Genomic DNA, 23,303 nt, shown 5'->3' on the forward strand with positions numbered 1-23,303 from the left:
GGTATCATTTCATACTTGATAATCATTTTCCAGACTGGAAAAACTTAAAAAGTTTTTTTGTCAATACCTAGTTTCACTGAAGAAGAACAACAGTAGAAATCCTTATCCCTTGCAAATGATAGTATAAATTAGTACCACTGCCTTGGAGAACAGTCTGATCCTGCTCATGGAGCTGAACAAGCATGTGCTCTAAGACCAAACAATTCCACTCTTGGGTATATACTGTTAAAATACTCCTGCGTATATGAAAAGGGAGACAGTGAGCAGCAATGTTTCAGTGAGCACTGTTTCTACAGATAAAAAATTAGGAAACAACACAAATGACCGTCAACAGAATTAAAAAAAAAAAAAAAGAACATTGTGGTACATTCATATAACTGAAAACTATAGAGCATAAAAATGAACAAAGTAACTCAATAGGGATGAATTTCAGAAACATGATGAAATAAGAAGCAAGTCATAGAAGAATACACACTGTATGTTTCTTCTATAAGGTTCAAAAACACACAAACCTAAAAAATAATGATGATTTTGTGAGACATATCATTAAGTGATGAAACTACAAATAAGAGCAAAGAAATGTTTATTGCAAAATTAAAGACAGTAGCTGCTTTGTAGAAAAAATACATGGGGATACTGGTCAAGTTTTCTTTCAGAACTGTGGGTTTCTTTGTGTCATGTTTGTTACATTTCTTCTTCAACTCCATGGTAGATACTTCCAGGTAGGTTTCATTATTTTTCTTCAAATGTACAGATACATTTTACATTCTCCTATGTGTCACACTTCAAAAAATTTAAAAAGCAACTTAGTACTTATTTCCTTTAGATGAACCCTGGGCAAGTCTACATGATAAGTTCATCTTTGGAATAATGTATACATTTCAAACTAGCAAAGCAACTATTTTAGGATAAACTATATAAGAAAAACTCAAAAATTGCAACAGAAAAAAAATTCTAAAACTCCTAAAATTGAGTCAAAATCATTCATAAGCAGAAAAACCAGAAAGTAATAATTAAAAGCATAATTTGTTCAAGTGTGTTCTACAAAACACAATTTTATTAAATATGTCTGAGAAAGATGAGTTCTAAGAGTAAAATGAATTTGGAAAATACTAGGCTAAATGAGTGAATCTCCTAAAGAAGAAATAGAATTCCCAAATCCTTGACTCTGGAATCTTATTTACATAGCAATTTACAAAATGATCCTTCTAGGATTTGTGTTTCATATAACACAATTTGGGAAACATAATTTTATAACAGGTTATACCAGATGGAATATTGTCTCCCAGAACAAGGGAAGAACAAGAGATGAATACTCCAGGAAAAGGTATCCAGACATCCTAATCCTGAGTAGCTGATCTATCCAATCTAGACAAGTGGGATCAAACCTCATAATCAAAGAGAAATTTTAGTAACCAAAATGAATGATTATTTTCTAAGTATGAAAAATGGACAGAGCTTTTCTGTGATTCCTCTGGGAGCTTGCCCGCCTCACAAAAAAAAAAAAAAAAAAAAAAAAAAAAAAAAGTGCAGACATGAAATACAACAGAAAAGATCCAGGTGGAAAATCAGAATTTCAACATTTAGGGTATGATTTAGGGTATGATAGACTAAAAGAAGGTCTTTTTGATATAGATTGAATTTAACAGAGGCTTCCAGCACAAGATTTTTTTTTTCCAAATCAAATGCCTCAGTTAAAAAGTTTTTTCACTAATTTTCTCTAATAAAATTAGTAATTCTCTAATTTTCTACTAAAAACTTCCGTAGGAATGTGTGAATTGGATCTAAAAATTCTTCATAATATGCTTTTATTACCATAGGAAAATAAAATAACACCCTTTGAAAGAAAAGACATAAATATTGTACATTTATTCTTAATTTTTAAGACCATCATATAAACCCACTTAATTCCTCTTAGAAACTAACTTCTAAGTGGCAATGAAATATATTTTTAAGAAAAAAGTTGTCAATTATGATGTCTTTTTCATCTCAAAATATGTTAAAATATGACACAAGTCAAACCTCTGTCATTTCAGGGTACCATGGGGATTCGAACTGGAAAACAAGGTACTGCCAGAAGTTTCTGCCCAGTGAAGGCTAGCAGACTGTCTTGTTCAAAGGGCTCTTGGCAGAGTGGCAATCACTTACCTTGGTTATTTCCCATAACCCAAGCCATTCCTTAACATTACATTTTCAGAAACTGGATTTTATCAGTATCAATAGGATAGCTCCATCTTTTAGAAGCAAACAAAATTAACAAGGTTCAACAGAAATCAGAACACAAATTTATTTATGATAAATATAACTGTGACAGCCAGGCACAGTGGCACATACCTATAATCCCAGGGCTAGAAGACTGAGGTGGGAAAAGCCAGTCTCAGCAACTTAGTGAGGCCCTAATCAACTTAGTAAGACCCTGTCTCAAAATAAAAACTTTCAAAAAGGGCTGGAGATGTAGCTCAGTGGTTAAGCACCCTAGACTCAATTCCTGGTTTAAAAGACTTTGTGTGTGTGTGTATCTGACCAATACTTCCATTACAGCCAGACTTATACAGATAGCCAAGTCATAATCAAAAGTTCCTGGGTATACAGAGAATCAGAATAAAGGAAATAAAAGGAACTGAACATTTAATGTTCATTCCATTAATTTTTAAAATTAAACAACTACTATGTCCAGGTAGTCATCTAGGTATGGGTATACAGAGATCTGTGCTTTCAGGAGTTCATATCTAAGTAGTAGGTGAAGACTGTTCTTTCACGAGCTGATTATATTATTAGTAAGAGCAAAAGAGTTCAAAAGCAATCTGAATGTTCAACAATAGAGCTGTAATTAAGTAATAATAAATCTAAACGATAAGGGAAAATAGAGCCCTTTGAGAATAGTATCTTCAAGTAGTAATTCATAACAAAGGAAAATTAGTATGATATAATATTAAATTTTTTTTAAAATTACAAAAGGATAGCCCATGATTCTATATACAACACGTTTGTACATATTTCATATCCCTTCATATGCGTAAGAAAAGGGTGAAAAGTCACTAAGTACTATAAATTATTATCTTCTTTTTTTACACCTTTTTGCATTTTCCAATTTTCTAAATAGTTTTTATCATAAGGAGAAGAATTACTACTGAAGTAATTTGAGCCGACATGAATATGAAGAACTCTTCAGATTTATCCACTAGAAATTATGCATGAATGCCAGTCCCTGAACCTCTGGCTTTGAATTCTGAGATAGCTCATCCTTCCCTATGGCTTTAAGCAACACTCAACAAGGCTAGGAAACACCTGAATTTTCTATCTTTTCTTCCATCAGCCAGTCTCATATTTCTACTATTTGCTAAACACTTCAATGCCATTCTCTCCATCTCTAAATCACTGTTCCTTAAATAGAACTGGGATGATGCCACTCCTTGGCTCCAAGGAGTCTAAAGTCACTTCCATTCAAACTCTTATGCCCGACTTCTATTGAACCCCATAATTTGGCCCACCCTATTTAGTTTTATTTTCTGCTATTCACCAGTTTCCTCTCTCATCAACCAACAAGACATGCCATAATCAATCTCACTGCCAAGCCTTGGAATATCTAAATTTAAAAATGTTCCTTTCTTAGGACCAGAATCCCAATTACCATTCTCTATCTAGTGGTAGACCATGTATTTCACTGGATTTGATTCCTTGCATAGATAGATAGACAGACAGATAGATAGATAGACAGACAGACAGATAGAGCTTCCTTTTAGACAGATAGAAAGATAGAGCTTCCTTTTCCCTCTATTCATATTTAAAGAAACTAGTGAATGTTTCCTCTGAAAAGTTTTTCATGATTCCTCCAACTTTATTTGACTTCACTTTTCAGAACTTGTCTAGTACTTATTATGAATCTCACAATTGGGCATTTAATTATATACTCTCATGTAGATAGATTTATAGGTGTAATCTTCAATCAAACTCCATACTCCCTGAGGCAGGGAGCAACAGCTTATTGCATCACCTGAAATATTTAGGAGGAAGCAGAGCACACAAAATGCTCATCTCTTGTTGACTGACCCAGCAAGGAATGATCAACTGCAGCTCCAGACTTTATTTAACATGTACATTACAATTTGGGCAGGTCAAGCACCATCCCAAGAGAAAATAGAAGACTCTTTAAACACATTATTATGGAGGCCCTTTAGGTATAATAAGGGGAGAAATGACAAAGGGTCTCTAAGCCCTTTACCAGGGACATAGAAACAGAGTTCTTTGAGAATGGCAATTGGGGTTCTCCAAGTATCTTCCAAGAGAACAGCAATGGCAGATCTCAGATGCCTCCTAATCTCCATGAGAATAGGAACTGGGTCTTTTGAAAGCAAGCTTTGACTGGTGTGAATGTCAAAGAGAATCACATAATGAAACAAATGACCTGAATCAAATCAGCTTATTCACAAGATGCTACTACATAAATCACCAAATCTCATTGAGCCTTAATTTAACTCAAGAGGTACCATCCTGCTATTAGTTAAGAGATGGTTAACTGTCAACTAAAAAGCAATATTTCAGTATCCTACTAAACAGAGTCCATATACAACCATTTGATTTATTTGGAGTGTACTTTAAATATGCTAAGTTACATTATCCTAAAATTAAGATCCATTTAAAAAATTGACAACTCAATGATTTTCGGTTTTATTCCATAGAAAAATGTAATGTTTTAGAACACCTTGGAAATTTTCCATAGTGCTTTCTCCCTTTCTTAAGAGCTATTTTAATCTCTCCATTTGTATTGAATCAATTAAAATATATGGAATTTAGTAAATATAAATTATAAAAACTAATATTAAAATTTCCATTCTTTAAAAGTTAAAATTTTATTTTAAATTTAAAAACATAATTTGAATTTGGTTTAAATGTATAATGGCTATGTTCTCAATAAAAGAATTATAATTGTCTGGGCCCCCAAACCTAAAATATATAATTTTTTTTTGAAAGAAGGAACTAATGTGAGGTTTCTTCTAGAAAGAGGAAAGCATTAAAGAATGGTATGAATGGTACATGAATGTCTGGCTCATACCTAATATCAGATGTGTTTCTGCTGCTGGTAATAAAAATTAATATTTACTAAAACAAACAAAAAAAAAACAAAAAGCATATTTACTGACACCTGTGTTCCATATTTGTTGGGCCAACCACATGCTAATAAACACACTGCACACCATATACACTGTGTGTTAATATGAGGCTTTTAAAGCAATGCCTGGCAAGTAGTAAACCCTACATCAAAGTTTATCATCACCATCTGTGTATCATTTAATTCTTGAAATGAAGATTAATGTTTTATGAATCCTGCAGGCATTACTTTAAATTAATTTGTAAATTACTTGTGGCAGAAAACAAATAGGAAGTATGTCAGCAACATGTGGTACCAGGTCCCTGCAAACCCATGCCCAGAATAATAGTCAATTGTTTTACAAATGAAAAAATAAATTTAGAGGTTTGAAGTAACTTAATTTGTTTCAGAATACACAGTTAAAATGGGGTTAGAAATGATGGTGGAATGTGATGGTCATTATTATCCAAAGTACGTGCATGAAAACACAAATTGGTGTGAATATACTTTGTATACAAGCAGAGATATGAAAAATTGTGCTTTATATGTATAATAAGAAATATAATGCATTCCACTGTCATATAAATAAACAAACAAATAAATAAATAAAATAGCAGATCCTGAGCTTTTTTTAAAAAGCACTATGTAATTTTGGTTCATTGATTACGCAAACTTGAAAATCATAAGCTGAAAAAAATGAAAGAGGTAGAAAAAATGCAGATACTTCTGTAACTGTAAAAAGAAAATTACAATAATGGGAATGGTTAAGTAAATTATTTTTTACAGAGAAAGAGATGGTAAAGGAGTCAGCAACAATGGGGTCTTAGATCCCTGCAAACCCATGCTCAGGATATGGGTATTATACAAAGAAAGACATTTTAGAAATAAGTTGATATGATATCATGAAGCATCACTGAGATCTGATGGGATGGGCCTCTGAACTGGCATAGTACAATGGTGGAAAAGTAGAAACATAAAGAACTTTCCATGTTCTAGATAGACAAAAGGTAATACAAAAATGAGTTGTGATAGAAACTTCAACTATAGAATTCTACATCTAAAATCAACACAAATAAATACCATGCTAACCCTTCCATTATGTCTCAAATAGGGAAAGAAGTATTCTGGACATGAATGTGACCACTGAAGGAAATTTGCTGACAAAAGAAGTAGTGGGAAACTGGAGAGTAATTAATCAGGGAATTCTGAAGTTTCTTGCCATCTCTGGGAATAAGAATGAAGGCAACAGCCAGGCACAGTGGCACACACACACCTATAACCCCAGTGGCTCTGGAGGCTGAGGCAGGAGGATCATGAGTTCAAAGCCAGCCTCAGCAAAAGCAAGGTGCTAAGCAACTGAGGAGACCCTGTCTCTAAATAAAATTCAAAGAAGGGCTGGGTATGTGGCTTAATGGTCAAGTGCCCCTTAGTTCAATCCCTGGTACAAAAAAAAAAAAGAATGAGGGCCGCAATTAGGGAACACAAATTACAAAATGTTCAGAGAAAATAAAAACAAATCCTTCCTGAGACTCTTTAAAGAAAGATGAGTCATATGTTTTAGGAAGCTCTCAAGAACAGAATTCTATCTAAATTAGCTTTGATTAATTAATTAATTGAACAAATACTTACTGAATATCACTCTATGCCAGGTATGCTCTCGACACTGGTGATATTGCACTTTCTGAAGCTTACATTCTAAGGGAGAAAGGCTGTGAGTGACATTAAAATTTTAAATAAGGTCATCAGGAAAGGTTTCATTAGGAAGTTAGTTTGAATGAGATGAAAAATCGTAATTCAGAAACTTTAGGGTAGGGGACCATTCAGGGTATACTATGAGCAAAGATCCTGAGTAGGAGTAAATCTTGAAGAAATAGTAGAGTTTAGTATGATAAGGATAAAACCAGTGACTGAGACTGGTAAGAAAAGAGTTTAGAAAAGTAACAGGTGACAGGATGTGTAAGATCTTGTGGAGATGTAAGGACCTTAGATTATTCATGAATTAAAAGAATTCACACTAATTAGGCACTGTTAATACTAAATTTATCTGTGAAATATCTACATTTTACTAAGCATTGTGAGTAAAATACAAAGGAAGTAGAAAACGTAATTACTGCCCTGAAGACAGTATCCATTTTAAACTGTAGAAATTATAGAACAAAAATGAACTTAAGGGCTGGGGATGTGGCTCAAGCAGGTAGCGCGCTCACCTGGTATGCGTGCGGCCCGGGTTCGATCCTCCAGCACCACATACAAACAAGGATGTTGTGTCCGCCAATAACTAATAAATAAATAAATATTTAAAAAAAAAAATGAACTTAAAAAAATAAGAAGGGAAATGTTCTATATCTATGCATCATTTGATTAAAATGACAGATTTAAATTTCTGGTTCTAGAATACATAATCCCTAAAGTTACATCACCAAAAGAATACAGAAAAGGATGACAGAGAGTATAAAAGAAAGAAAATGAGTCAAAAAAATGTTTTTGGGGAAAGTAAACCTATTCATTCCAGCCACAAAGAGATTAAAACTTGGAATGGTTTGGTCTGTGAAATAGCATTCTGGCTGTAAACTGAAAAAAATATTAATGACAGAAAAAGGGAAGAGTCTAAAAAGACTGGCAGTTCACTGGAGAGCTCGTCAATGAAAACTTAAGATTTTTAAAGACAAAAAATAGGAGAGACATTTAACTTAGATGGCTATAAAAGAAACAGTGCTTTCAGGAAGTAAAATGTCCACAATGAGCTCAACTTAAGAAATCTTCCAAGGACTACAAAAGGGGCTTCTAAATTTATGTCTGGAAATGAAAATTTCCAAAAGGCTGGATTATGTCAGTTAAAGTAAATGGTATAGTTGATGCATGACAGGAAAAAAGAAAAGGAAAAACCTCCATTTCAATCTTGCTTTTAAAAAATCTTACACTTGAATACCACCTTTCATATATTTCTATTTTACAACCACCTTAAGAGGTGGGATCACCCCTCTTATACTCCCAGTCCTAGAAGCATCCCACCACCCACTCTGCCTTCTCTTTTCAGCCCAGGAGATTTCAACCCAAACTGGAGTGTTGGCAGGGAACACCTGAAGACCAAGATGGGTGAGGCCACAGAGAGCTGCCCTCAATGCACTGCAAATCTTCCAACTGTGCCAGCTACATACTGAGAACCTATATGTGAATTTTTCTAGATGCTGTAAATACTCTTGGAACTTAAGCCTAGGGAGCTTTGCTAAAAGACAGGAGGCCACGTACTGATCTTTAAAAGTGTGGCAAGAACATGCACATTGCAGAAGAATATGGACAATACCAAAAACTCTTGAATCTTCTATCCTGAGGAAATTCTAGAATTTTTCTTTTTTTTTTTTTTAAGAGAGAGAGAGAGAGAGAGAGAGAGAGAGAGAGAGAGAGATTTTTTAATATTTATTGTTTAGTTTTCAGCGGACACAACATCTTTATTTGTATGTGGTGCTGAGGATCGAATCCAGCATCACGAGCATGCCAGGTGAGCACGCCACCGCTTGAGCTACATCCCCAGCCCTCTAGAATTTTGATTATAAAAAAAAAAGTCTTTCAACAGACAAAAATGACTGATCATTGAGAATCAGCATAGACTCAGGATAAACAAGTCTTGCCACGTATTTTCTGTAGTTAGCAAATATATAGGAGCAATCCATATGACACCCTGAAAGATATTTAATAAGCTCCACTTCATACTTCCTTTAGGCTAAATAATGAATGTATGGGCTGGGGATGTGGCTCAAGCGGTAGCGCGCTCGCCTGGCATGCGTGCGGCCCGGGTTCGATCCTCAGCACCACATACCAACAAAGATGTTGTGTCCGCCGAGAACTAAAAAAAATAAATAAATAAATAAATATTAAAAATTCTCTCTCTCTCTCTCTCCTCTCTCACTCTCTCTTTAAAAAAAAAAAAAGTCAAGGGGGAGAAAAGCTTGCTTGCAAAGAAAGGGTCGAGAGCTGCTTTGCACCGATTTCTCTGTAGACCCCCCTTTTTAAATAATGAATGTATTTATAACTGCCTGAAACAAAACTCAGAATGCTTATAAATAAGTTCTCCAAAACTCAATGGACTTAGACAACATAAATTACCAATGATCTGGAAAAAACTTTTTGTGTGTGTGTGTGGGGGGGGGGTGGTACTGGGGATCGAACCCAGGGATGCATAACCACTGAGCTACATTCCCAGTTCTTTTTTATATTTTATTTAGAGACAGGGTCTTGCTGAGCTGCTTAGGGTCTCACTAAATTGCTGAGGCTGGCTTTGAACTCGCCATTCTCCTGCTCAGCCTCCCAAGCCACAGGGTCTCACTAATTTGCTTATGGCCTCACTAAATTGCCATCCTCCTGCCTCATCCTTGGAAGCTGCTGGGATTATAGGCATGTGCCACAGATCCTGGCTTGGAAAAAGCTTTTGACAACATACTTATCAAAATGTAGGGAAGGGGCTGAGGTTGTGGCTCAGCGGTAGAGTGCTTGCCTAGCATGTGTGAGGCCCTGGGTTCGATCTTCAGCACCACATAAAAATAAAATAAATGAAAATAAAAGGTATTGTGTCTAACGACAACTAAAAAGTAAATATTAAAAAAAATGTAGAGAAGACCTGAACCTGAAGAGAATAATCAAAAGTGGAGCAACAGAGTCAGAATCCAAAACAATTTTAACATATTAATTTTAATAAATGAAATTCAATTCAGAAAATATACAGAATTATGTTTGGGTTTTTAAAAATCAAATACTAAGTGACAAACTCATAAATAGAAAGAACAAGACTTTCAATGAATAAAAGCTTGACATACACTAAAAGAATAAAGTGACCACCCCCAAATTTAAGCAATTTTAATCTTAGACCAACCAAGTCAATAAACATATAAATTCAAGAATAAAGAAAGTGAACTGTACTGGTTGGCTTGCACTTGGAGAAGTTTTTAACAACTGGCAAGGCCCAGCAGTCATATCAAGGGACATTGCAAAAGACCTCATAATTTAAATTACCCTCTGGAAGTAATACCAGCACAAAACAAAAGGAATGGTAGAAATTATCCATCAACATAAGTAATTACAAGAAAATTTGTAAAGGAGAAGATCTGGAGCACTCAAGCCCAATCAAAAGTGAGTAGGGTATCATTTCTGGGAGGAAGGAGTGAATGTGAACTAAGAAAGGTGAATCTTTTTGATTGTGTTTTCTTTTTCTGGCTGAAGTAAAGACCATACTATCAGAAGAGGACTGCTAGTCTGGAATGAGGTAGGCAGGAGTTTAACAAGCAATACTTTGCCTGTGTGCCCTCAACACTGTCTGAGGTCAAAGTACACTGACTACACTCAGAACAGTGCTGAGCAGTTGCATCCTTATAAAGAGGATCCATCAGGTTATCCTACTTAGTGACATTCACCATTAAGATTACCCATTTGATTGGAATGACTGGCTTCCCATGTAGGTTCTCCTGTAGGGGTAAGAAAGTGTGACCAAATGTTGCAAACTTCCATTCTACTCACAGTTATATTAACGAATTCACTAATTAGCATTCTTGTTTTTATGTGAGTATTTCAATCACTTGTTAAATATAAATAAATTTGGGACACTGAGGCAGGAGGATTGCAAATTCGAGCCCAGCCTGGGCAACTTAGTAAGATCCTATCTCAAAATAAAAAATAAAAAGGGCTAGGGTAAAGCTCAATAGTAGAGTGACTCTGGGTTCAACTCCCATTATGCCCTCCCCCAAAAAATATATATGTTTATTTATTAAAAGATATAAAAATATATTTTATATATGTATATACATATACATATATTCTCCCACATAATTCTGATGACTTCTGGACTCAAAGAAAAAAATTCACAGGTATAAACCTAAAAAAGTTAGGTTTATACCTTAAATATGACCATCCATATCCAGGTTCTAAACATCTATGAAGCTCTGCCTTTCTTTATGACAACTCTATTTTATCTGAAATCAAAACACACATTTTAAGAGAGAAAACTAACAAATTAAAACAGACAGAGGGTTTTGACCAGGAAAGTAAAAAGTTTGGGAATCTATGATATTTGAATGAATTAAATGAAGATGCTTGGGTTAAATCACAAGCACATAAATAAATAAATAAATAAATAAATAAATAAATAAATAAATAAATAAAAGCTAAAGAATACATGAATATAGTTACCTTGGAACAAAGAGGATATACAATAGGCATCTACAAGTATCACTCTTGTGATACTTGTAACATACTTTAATTATCTTTAATTCTATGATAAGAATCAGTTGAAAGTTACATAAGGAAGAACTTTCCGATTAACACTGTCCTGTGCCTGAAACACAATAAAGGCTCAACAAATTATCTATTATCTGCTTTAGGATATCTATCTGCTTTAGGATACAAAAAGTCATGAAAGATACATGTAAAAGACACTGACAGTAGCTGAGAAGTCAAGGAAGGCTTCCTTTAAAGAAAGAATGTAACTGAAGAGGTGAGTAGGAGTTATGAAAGATAAGGGAGAAAACTAAAAAAGCCCTGTATCATAAAGGAACCCTGAGACTCTATGCCATCCTAAGAAGTCTGGCAGAAGGTCATGGGAGTCATTGGAAATTTTAAGTGTGGGAGTTATATAATCAGATTAATGTTTTGGAGGAATCCTGTGGCAGCCAACAGGAAAATGGATTGGAAGAGGGCATGACTGTTCTAGTAATTTGATACCTAAATGAAGATACTGGCACTGGAGAAGCAACAAAGATAGAGTTGAAGGGGTAGCAAAGTGAATTTAATAATTGACAGTGTGAGTAATAAATGAAAAGTCAAAGATGATTTCCAGGATTTCACTAGGTAAAGAAAAATGCCTTGTACTGGGAAAGGCAAGAAAAGCTCTGGGAAGGGAGAACATAAAGTCAACTCTGGACAAACTGAAGCCAACACCAAGGAATATCAAGTTCAAGAGAGAGATGTGAGCTAGATATATCAGTTTGAAAGTTACCATCACAGAGAGGCCATTGAAGGTATCATAATATAAGAGATCACTCACACCCCCAGAGTGGAGTGAGAAGAAGAGGACTGAGGCAGAAGGCTGGAGAACACCAATCACTTAAGGGAATTCAAATTAGCTACTTTGTGACTTGACAGAATTTAGATATTCAGGCAAAGATTAGACATTTACTAGTTAGGTATCATGGAGAGGGAATTTACAGCAGAGAATTGTACAAGATGACCTCTACAGCATCTTTCAACTCTGAAAATGAATCAAAAGCTTCAATATTTCTGAGAAATAACTTTTTACTACTATTACAGAAAAACTAACATCATGGGTAGTTTTATACTTTGGCTTTTTAGTCAATAATAAAAAACAATAACAACAAAAAATAAATTCTAATGGAGAAATGTTTGGTTGTTTTCATAAAGTTGTTTTCTGAAAGAGACGTAGTAATTGGTTTACTTGGACAGGGGAATATAAGTACCAGATTTAATTTCTACCCTACTTTTCCTTCTGTGGGTTCAATTATATTCTTGGTCAGCTTGAAAAATGCAATTTTACTAGAATCAAAAACTCAAAAACACACATTTCTATTTATTCTTACTTTTACTTTCAGCCACTTTCTGCCCAACTAGGGCTGTACATACTCTATGGATTGAGATCTTAAATCTTTTACTTTTTTACTACATTTCAGAAATGTACCTATAGTTTCCACTAATATTTAAAGCATACTGGTTTCTTTTTCTCCTTCTGCTCAATTCTTAAAAACAAAATTTTTAAAATTAAATCTATATTGATTGAAACAAACTTTTTTTTTTTTTTTTTTTTTTTTTTGCCAAAACAATATGCCCAATGTATTTTGAGACAGGTCTGCTGGCAGTTCAACTTAATCTGAAATATGGCACTGGTCCCACAAAGTAGCACCTGGAATAGGTATTAGAGGTACTTAAGCTCTTTTAAACATGTACTTTTCTTCCTGTCCCACCCAATGCCTCCTCCACAACTCTGCAAGCCTTCTTTTTCCTCTGTGCTTGTCTTTCACTTTCCTCCTGACAGTGCCCATAGTCCATAAACTTTTACTATTACCAGTAATAACACTAAAGTTAACACAGCTGCCAACCCTGGCCTTGAAATATAATGGATATAATTCTAACTGGAGTATACCATTAACTTTTTGGTTGTCCTTAGAAAACTACCATATTCTGTTTCAGTGGCTTAATTCACAGGATAGAAAAATAACCACTCTAGAAAGTAAATTTATGTAAAAGACCTCTAATGCTTTTTAGCTCCAGAAATAAAATATAGCTCAGAATCATGGTTTACATATGCAAGTCTCTGCATGACAAAAAAGGGGGAAGGAGGGGTGAAGGTAGAGACAATGTTTGACACCATTTGAAGTTTAAAGTCATGCAATATTATTAAATTGTGTTATTTTAAAATAAAATAAGGGTCAGGGAAGATTAAGAAAAAAATCAAGGCTAGAAATACAATGAAAGGACTTCGGGTATTACAGTATTATAGTCCTGGGAAATCTCAGGGTTCCATAAAACCCTATGGGAAAGGGAAATAATTATGTTCCTACCATAATCCCCTCCCTCAAGTCAAGTACTCTTAAAACTATGCTTTGATGCAGCATTCTCTTTATACAACAACCCTGGTGGCTCTAGGCATTCATTCAAGAAAAGGAGCTTTTATAGATTTATTCTTCCCTTTATCTCTTCAGCTGATAGTATCATTACTTTTGGTCTTATTTCACAAAATGCAAGCAAGAGAAAATTTCTCACTGGCACTTTACTTGCAGACTAGGAATGAAAAACAGCAGAGATGCTTCCAGTACACCTAAGAGGCAACAGAAAAGCTTCCTTTCAAAATGTCAGAGTACTCAAGCTGGATAAAATAAACATCAAAAAAGCACAGCGAATAAAAGGTTCATTTATCCTCTCCAGCCTCATGCCCAACACTAAAACAATCCAGGTTCTTGTGGCTCCCTAAATGTGCTTTAGTCTCTTACATCATGACGTGATAACATCTTCCTGTGGTTTGTTGGCCTGAAAAACTCCTCCTTGCTCTTCAAGTCTAAGCTCAAACACTATCACCTCCTGAGGAAGCTTTTCTCACTTTCCCAATGGGTGCTCCCTTTCCCTAGATGTTCCTCTCAGTGCTCCTTCATTATAGCAGCTGTGCTCTACTCGGACTGCTTCTCTAGCTGTGAATGCAACTCAGCAGTCACCTTCCTCCTTTCTGAAGGAGTACCAAGTCTTTCCATCCCCATGTCACCTGGGGCACTCATAGGTAATTCGTGAGTAAAAAAAAATTCCCTAAGTCTAAATTGAAGTTGCAACTCATATTCATTCCAGTCTCTGCTTTCCAATATCATCTAGTTCAGAACTTCATTATCTCCTAGATTATTTAAGTTAGTCCCTTCACAGTCTTCCCATTTCTTTTCTCTCTTCCTTTGAATGCATTCCATATGCACTACTACCACTGTAATATTACTAAAGTACAACTCTATTTGAATGTACCAGGCTGAGCAGTTGGTGATATAGAGAATAAAAAGCTGAAAAACACCTTTCCTCTAGGCTCAACGGGCTCAAATCCAATAGGACAGAGAGAAAAGTAAACAATATATAACTTACCAAGTACTACAGAGAAACACCCAATTTACGCTAATCCCTCCACCTGACATGTCCTTCATTCTGAAATGATTATTTCATATAGGAAGCTTTCCTAACCTGTCTCGCCAAGAGTAATCTCTCCTACCCCTACTTCCACAGTGAACCGGGTTCACTTGATGTTTTGACTATGTCCCTATGGTTTTGAAAATCACATTTTTTCTTCTTTTTCCCAACATTCTCCTCCCTGATCTTCTCCTCCCTCATCTCTCCTCCCAAATCTCATTTTCTATGAATCATCTCTATAAAATCCCCTGTTCCTGCTGATGGGCAGAATCACAGCCTTTGAGACAGGAGTCCCCAGTGTTTCTCCTTTGCTAGCAGAGCAAGAAACTGTCTTTCTCCTTTTTCTCAAAACTGTGTCCTCATTATTGGATTGACTTTGGAGACAAGGACCAAGCTTTCGGCAACACTGTTACCTATTTATCACTTTTTGTTTGAATTACAATTATTTGTACCCATACATTATACCTCTTACAGTATTGAACCGTTCTAAATGGAGGAACAATACATTTTACTAGTCTTTGTTTTGTCAGGTAACTAACACAGTGCCCTGCAAACATTGATAAATGTTGAACTATGATGATTAACCACACTAAAACATTATGAGTCTGTGATTCCTTTAGGACTTGCCAGTATTAAGAGTATCAATGGGGCAAGTACATGCAATTCAGTACTAAAATTTTTCCACTCTAGCCATAAAAATAGAAATTCTGTTTGGCTAGATAATAGTGGACATATGGAGAATATCCTCAACCAGATTGGAAAGATGTGTCCAAATGAAATGGATTTCTATTACAAAAACTCAACAAAGGGCAACTCCCTTGTGCTATAAAACTAGGCAACCAATCCCTGCTGACAAACACAGAAAAATCATGAAGGGAAAACAATGTGTGGAGTTTCCACAATGGGGGCAAGTCCATGAGCAAAAATCACTCAAAGTAAAAATGTACACAGCTATTAAAACTTAAATTTAATAAAACAAGATACTGGCATGATAGTTCAAAACTGGATCATTAAATAAGTTCTCAGTCTCTCAAAGAATATAACTTTCCAAAAGTAAATTCTCAGGGCTTATCTATGCTTTGAATTTCATATGCAATTTCCTACAACAGGGCTACTACAAGGTATCTTATCAATACTTTGTTGGAATCCTCAATTTTATTTTTCAGGTAGGAAGGAATTAATTTATTTTAATTTTTAATGTTTATATCTGTCTTTCCTTCATCCCATTTTTTCATCATAATTGTTTGTAAGGAAGCAAGCAGTTGAGTACAGGATAAAGTAGACAGCAACTTAACTAAGAACTGAGGACGTTACATTTCATGATTTAAAATGCAGAGATAAAACTCAAGCCTCATGATTTTGACAAAAGCAAAAATACAAAGTCAAGGCTCAAAAATATAACACCTTTTAAGAAAAACACTAAGCTATAATGATATTCATCCACTCCTATCTGGCTTAAATGAAGTCAGAACATTTGATTATATCATTTATTTCAGTATGAAAACTGCTGAGGACAAGAAATATGTCTCTTTTGTATAGTCATCAGTAAACATTTTGCCTATAGTGGTTTTTAATCTACTAGGAAGACTGCTATGTCAAACATAGTGTTTATGTTCGTCAAAAGACCCAAGTTTAAATTCAGGTTTTGTTTTTTATTTTGGGATCTCAGACAAGTCACTTAGGAGTTCCTTTCTACCTGTAAATAAATGTGACAGCAATATCCTCACTGTGTCTACATCACATGACTGCTATGAGGATTAATTTTTAAAAATGTGTAAGTGCTTCATAAAACTATCAAGCATAATACAAAGATAAGATGCTACTAGTTTTATTCTTAAAATAAGCTCTAAGAGCAAGTCCTCCTCTAAATGAAATTTAATATATAGCTGAATTATTTCTGTATCCTTTTCCCAAGGAAATGTGTTTGACAAGCAAAACACAATCCCTAAAGAAAAAATTAGCAAAAAAGGAAGGAAGAGAGGGAAGAAATAAAAGTCATGTGGGTAAATAAATGGCAAAGGATAAATTTTTGTAACAAAATAAGAATACTAGAGAAACCAAACCTGGATCTTAGGATCAATTTCCAACTCTACCTTTTACTATCTATTCCTGGGACACTAGCCAAGTCACCTCCCCTCTCTAAGGTCCAGTTTCCTCATTTGTAAGAAGAGAGAATTCAGCCAGGCATGGTGGTGCATACCTGTAATCCCAGCAACTGTGGAGGCTGAGGCAGGATGATCACAAGTTCAAGGCCAGCCTCAGCATCTAAGCAAGGTCCTAAGCAACTTAGCAAGACCGTGTTTCAAAATAAAAAATTTTTAAAAGGGCTGGGATGTGGTACAGTGGATAAGCACCCCTGGGTTCAATCTCTAGTACCTGTCCCCCCACCAAAAAGAGATAAAAATTCAAAGGGTTCCTACAGATGGATGGATTTATACATTTTTTAATATTTACATTTATTTATATATAAACTTACATAGAGATAGTACTTAGCATTATATCTGCTACACAGTAAGTAGTAAGTACATAGTTACTGTTGTTTATAAAATTATTTGATATGGACCCTGATGGGTGACCTTCAGGAAGAAAAAGGAACCAAAAATATGTAAGAGGGAATGATGATACTTAGCTAAATCTATGTACTATGGAAGACAAATTTGAGAAATAAAGATTACATAAGTCATATTTCATATTAAGTATAAAAATTACTGTGTCTACAGGATTACTGAGGAATCCAGAGAAATATAGTAAAAATCTCCAACTCATAAAAGCAGAACAGTAATAAAGAAATAGACCAAAACAGTAAACAACACCCCCCAAAAGTGTTCATTAATGTGTATAAAAGCTTGTCTGCCCCAACCTTTCATTTGTCTAAACTTTCATAGACTGAATGAAAGCTAGGTTCCATAGCAAAGATGCAGCAATTCTGCTTGGCAAAAATAGATGGTATTAGCAATTATGCACAGTCATTTTAGTTGCTGCCATCTTGCTCTTTATTGGAAGGAAGTGTGTTGTGTCCATGGTTGATCTGAGGTGTTAAATAATATTAACTCCATCCTATTCAAGAATTGAAAAAGCAGTTTAATTGTTCCAGAAATAAGAAGGAATAAATTCCCCTTCCAAATCAGATGTAAAGATAGCAAATCACTAAAAAAAAAAAAAAAAGGTTTTCTGTGCATATGGGATTAGATATTTACATATTATTATATGTTGAAAATGTATGCCTGTAGAATCAGTAAGAATCAGCAAAAGATAAGGAAAACAAGAAACCTCTTTATGCATGTGGCCAAAGAATCAACATCAGTTTGGGTTGTCAAATGGTCTAGTGTTAATTCAGGGGAAGGCAAAGAGATTGTTCAAGAATTTAAAAGCTAAGCATGTTTTACCATTATCACAGGCCACAGATAATTAACAAGGCTAAGGGATGTTTAAATTTATACATCAATATGAATGGTCAGGTCACTAAATGACCTGTAACAGCTAAGCTAGTCTTCCCTAAGAGCGGTGCAGAGATCATCTAACAGGGAGGCTAACTGCCCAAGTGGGTTTGCATTGTAGACAAAACTTTTATTGTGGGAAAAGATGCCCCCCAGATTTCTATCCACAAGGAGGTGAGAGTATGTCTAGTTTTCCTTTGATTGGCAAACTCATTCTCCTTTTTACTAAGAACAACCTTTCAAAACCAACCTGTACATACAGAAAGCTATAAATTTTTAAAACAAAGAAAAGCTGTTATAAGCATCTCCATAAAATTACAGGCTAATGTTCTAGAAGATTTTGTCAACTGAGGACAGTAAATAGAAACAGTATACTATCACTACTAATTTAGGTGTGTTAAAACACACACACACACACACACACACACACACACACAGCTTTCTGTTTTGCCATCTTTGTCTTATTTTAATATTACAAATATGTGGGCTTCAAATCCTGGCATAGTTCTGCTACTTTTCTCACTGGGTTTAAGCGTATCAGCCATAAATTATCCTACTATAGGGGTTTTCTACCACCTACCCCACTCAGTCAAAAGAAGAATACAACTCTGTTCCTTCGAAGAGAATGTCCTCCAGAACCCCGAGTATGGTCAATCAGGGAACCAAAGGAGCTGAAGAGACTGGATCTTACTAGACAGGTAAGGGGAGGCAGCAGCCTTACCACCATTCACCCCCATACTCATTAACTGTTTTCCAATTTTTAGACAACCAATAACAAATATGGACTATTCCTGCAACTTCAAAAGTAACATCTGGACCATTCTTTCAACAACCATTTACTGAGAGGTCTCTATGAGAAGCACACATTCTACAGCACCAGTTACCTTACAACCCCAAAGAATTTTCAAAGCTTCCCCAACATAAAGTTTCAGTAACTGAACTTCTCTCATTTTATATATTTAAAACACTCTATTCAAACCCTATTTCAGCCATTGTAAGTACAGCAATCTGTGGAAATAAAAATTGAAAGGGCTGAGATGATCATTCAATCATTAACTAAATTTCAACTTCATAATTCATCACAAAACCAGTGCCAAATGTTTTTTTAAATTACAAGATAATATATACAATGATTATACTTCTTTCAAGGAGTTATAACTTCTTATTTCCGAATCTTTATGAGTACTGACAGGTAGTAAGCATTATCAAAAGTCCTACTCAATGGTTACATTTAATTGGTACCAAAAGAAACTTTTTTTAAAAAAATTTTTAGTTGGAGTTGCACACAATACCTTTATTTATATGTGGTGCTGACAATCGAACCCAGGGTCTCGGACATGCTAGGCGAGCACTCTACCACTGAGCCACAGCTCCAGTCCCCAAAAGCAACTTTTGAAAATGGGTTAAAATACTTAACATGCTGAAAATATATTGTGTTTACCTAAATTTTCATTACTTTGTTTCTAGAAAACTGATCCCAAAATTTAGATGATAGAGTAATGCATTTTCCCAATAAACCCTTTGAAACTATAGACCTGAAAAGAAGAATGAAAATAGGATAGCAAATGAGCTATAGATACAGATAAAAGCCAGAACACCTGGGTTGGAATCCTGATTTACTTACTAGCTCTCTGATCTTAGTACCTCAGTTATTCCATCAACAAAATGGGAATAATAAAACACCTACTTCATACAGTTGAAAGAATTAAACCCAAGTAAATAAGTAATTTAAGGAAAGAATTTAGCAGCAAGCAGCATTATATAATGTTCCCTACTGACATTATCAACAAACCATCCACATAAATGCCTTTTCCTACTTAAAGCCTTCCTTACTTGCTCTGGTAGAATTTAATCCCTCCCTGCTTGGCTTCCTCATAAAGTGCATTTTGTATTATACTTATTTGGGTGGGCCCATTTTCCTCCCATTAGGGCAGAGGACAAACCTTGAGGACAGAGACCACAGATCATCTACATGTACCAGGCAGCAAACACTGCCCACTGTTGCCTCTCACCTCCCTCTAAAGGCTGTAAACAATAATACACTGTCAATTAGCAAACCTTTACCTGGAGACAGAAGGCTTATATAATCAGTACATAGAAGGAATGGTCAGACCTTTTCTAAATATTCCCTTAAGATTTGAACAAGAATGTTCAAAGGGAGAAAGGAAAAGAAGCCTCACTAACCAATGATATCATTTTAATTTTAAAATTTTTCTTATGCCTTAATTTGTTTTCATTATCTCACTTAAAAAGCCCATGATGATTTTTTTAAAAAAATATTTTAGTTGTTGATGGACTTTTATTCGTTTATTTACATGTGGTACTGAGAACTGAACCCAGTTCCCCACACATGCAAGGCAAGTGCTCTACCACTGAGCCACAACCCCAGCCCCAATGATGCTTTTAATATAAAAAATATAGTAGCATACTTTCTGCATATGGCAAGTCTAACCTAATCATAACTTGCCCATCTGCCTGATTTTAAAGTAATCCTAGGAATGCTAGATGACAATATGTTTGCTTAATTCACCCACACTTATTTGTGTAAAATAAAATTATTTTAACATTACAATGAGATGCAAATCTTTCTGGTTTTGATATGCACCCTGTTACTCCCTCTTGAAAAAGTGCCACCAAAAGAAAAGATAAGAAAAGAAAAAGTCTCCAACTTCTCCCAGATCACTGGTAAAGTAATTTCTAAAGTACCATCCAACTTTTCTAGGACAACAATACTCACCTTCCTCTGAGAGAACAAACCTTTTCTGAAAACAAATGGCCAAACTGAATTCATTGCTTTATCATTTTCTAGAAAGTAGAGTTTTTCCTTTGTTTTTGTCATATCCTACCTCTCAAGATTAAATTTTCAGCATAAAAAACTTCTGAGAACTCCTACTTATTTCCACAAATAATCTTAGTCTCTATTCTTTTATTCATTTTTAAACAAACTCAAGAACAAAGTGCTAGAGAAGAATTGTATTCATTTAATGTAGTTTTTTCTAATTCTAATTTGTTAATTCCCCAATAGCAGGACTTTTTAAAAGAATACAAAAACTACACAAAACTGCTTCTCATTCTGAACACATTCCAACAAAATGGGAAACATTATCAGCCATCTTAACAAGAACACAAGCTAAGTGAGGTCAAACCAAAAAGAGATTTTATCTATTGCATCTCTCTTGAGATTAGGATTTTTCAGATAAGTACTATAATACTGAATATGAACAAATATGTTAAAAAAATTAACATCATATTTTGGACTAATTACTTTATCCCCAAATAGTCACAAGAGTAAATAATCACATACAATACCTCCAAGACAATGCAGAGTATAATAATCTTAATTGTTTTATATATCCTGAGGCAAAGAGACAAAGGCCAAATTCAAAGCAGTTTCCAGTATCTTATATATCTAGGATAAAACAAATCAAAATTGGGGTTAAGAACAAGAGACCCTCCTTTAAAATAGGGAGACCTGTTCAAATTTAAGCCCCCACGTTAAAAAAAAAAAAAAAAAAAAGACAAGGTCTCACTCACTAATCCCTGTCTTAAAACCAAAAGGCATAATTTAAACCACTCGAGTTGTTTCCTTGGATTTTAGTAGCAATAAAGCTAATCCTCAGACCACTTCCAAGTAAGTGGCTTCTATCAAAACTTATCACAAGTTAGAAGAAACAGGCAAGAGCGTTGGTTCTGCATTTCAACAACTGAGCAACAACAAACAGTAGCACACTTTTGGACAAGCTACTACTTTCAGCACCACCCCCACCCCCACCCCCATCTCCCATTTCTTTTTATATCATTTCTCCCAATTCAGAACCAGAAAAAGCGATCTTATAAAACAAAAGTAGCATCAGAAAACGGTAGTCCACTGATTTTGATAACAAAAGTTTGTTCTTTTGCTGTCAACCTGGCAACTTTTAAAGGTGAAACGTCTGTCTACTCAATCAGGTATAATCTTTCCTATTCCCAGGCTAAACAACCAATCGTTTGTTCTCAACACTACAGGTAAAAATGGGGAGGGGGGGGCGAGAGAAAAAGATGCTGAAAAGAAGGGTCTACGTTCCAATGGTAGGGACCGATTTCGAGACCAGTTTCGAACATTCCGTGGCTGCTGGCAGCTGGGCGGCTTTACAGTGTCTGAGAATGTTTAGCAATCTGACGCATCAGTTTTTAGGAATGATACACAAACAGCCCCCACAACTCAAGAGCCATGCCCAGAATCCGTCCTCTCGGTGACATGGGCTGGAGGGCACGGGATGGGAGACAGGGGCGACCAGGAGGGCATCCGCGACATTTGTTATTGTTTGTGAAACCCAGGCAGCGACCTGAAGTGGGGTGCTTGGGGGCCGAGGAGTGAAAGAAGAAAGGAACAGGGAAGGACAAAAATTCCTCCCCGGGCTCGAGGCCACCTCTTCGGACACACGGGCCGGTATCACCCCGGGGAACAAGAGGGCCAAGGCCGTCGCCAGAGCTTCCCGGGAGACATTTCCAGCCCCGAAATTAGCTCAGCTTTCCCTGGACACCCAAAGACACAGAAGATCTCCTCCAGCTCTCACTCGCAGAGTTGGAGCGGGCGCGGCAGCCCGGCCCCCAGAGCGCTGCATCCGCACACTCACCTGCCTCCAGTCGCGCCCGCGGCCGGCTCAGCCTCCGCACGGACCGCAGCCGGCCGGGCGCCCCTCCGCTCCTGCTGCCCGCTCCGCCCTCGCCCCGCCCCCGAGAGGCGGGACCTGCGGCCGTGCAGGAATCTCGGGGCGGCCGCCCTGAACTCTCGCGAGCCCTCCCTCCTCGGCTTCTCGGTGGCTGGGCTGGTCCAGCTCGCCCTGACGTCATACGCACCCCAGCCGGAAGCAGCCTTCTGTCGTCAAAGCGGGCCCCCGGCCCCGCCCACCTCCTCCTATTGGAACTTAGACTGGGAGGTTAGCACTTCCTTTTCTTATCAGCCTCATCTCACTCAAAACTCTCTTGAGAGTGGCTCATTTTGTTGTAACATTACTTACATGTCCTAAATGTCGTCAGAGTTTTTTCTCAGTACTTTACAATTCTCTATTAGAAATAGAGAAGGGTTTAGAAATCACAAATCCACACCATTTGCAGATTAGGAAATTGTACTCAACAAAGAT

At 36.0% G+C, this 23,303-nt stretch overlaps 1 protein-coding gene across 1 annotated transcript in view; it reads right to left on the reverse strand.

Moving 5' to 3' along the window:
* Stk38l (serine/threonine kinase 38 like) overlaps nucleotides 1-22,879 on the reverse strand; it is a 76,151-nt gene extending 53,272 nt beyond the window's left edge. Inside the window, exon 1 of the mRNA XM_026392340.2 lies at nucleotides 22,797-22,879. The gene's annotated coding sequence lies outside the window, so the exon portion shown is untranslated. The remainder of the gene's footprint in view (nucleotides 1-22,796) is intronic.
* Nucleotides 22,880-23,303: the final 424 nt, after the last annotated feature.

Source organism: Urocitellus parryii, chromosome 5 (genome assembly GCF_045843805.1).
Source record: "Urocitellus parryii isolate mUroPar1 chromosome 5, mUroPar1.hap1, whole genome shotgun sequence".
NCBI lineage: Eukaryota > Metazoa > Chordata > Mammalia > Rodentia > Sciuridae > Urocitellus > Urocitellus parryii.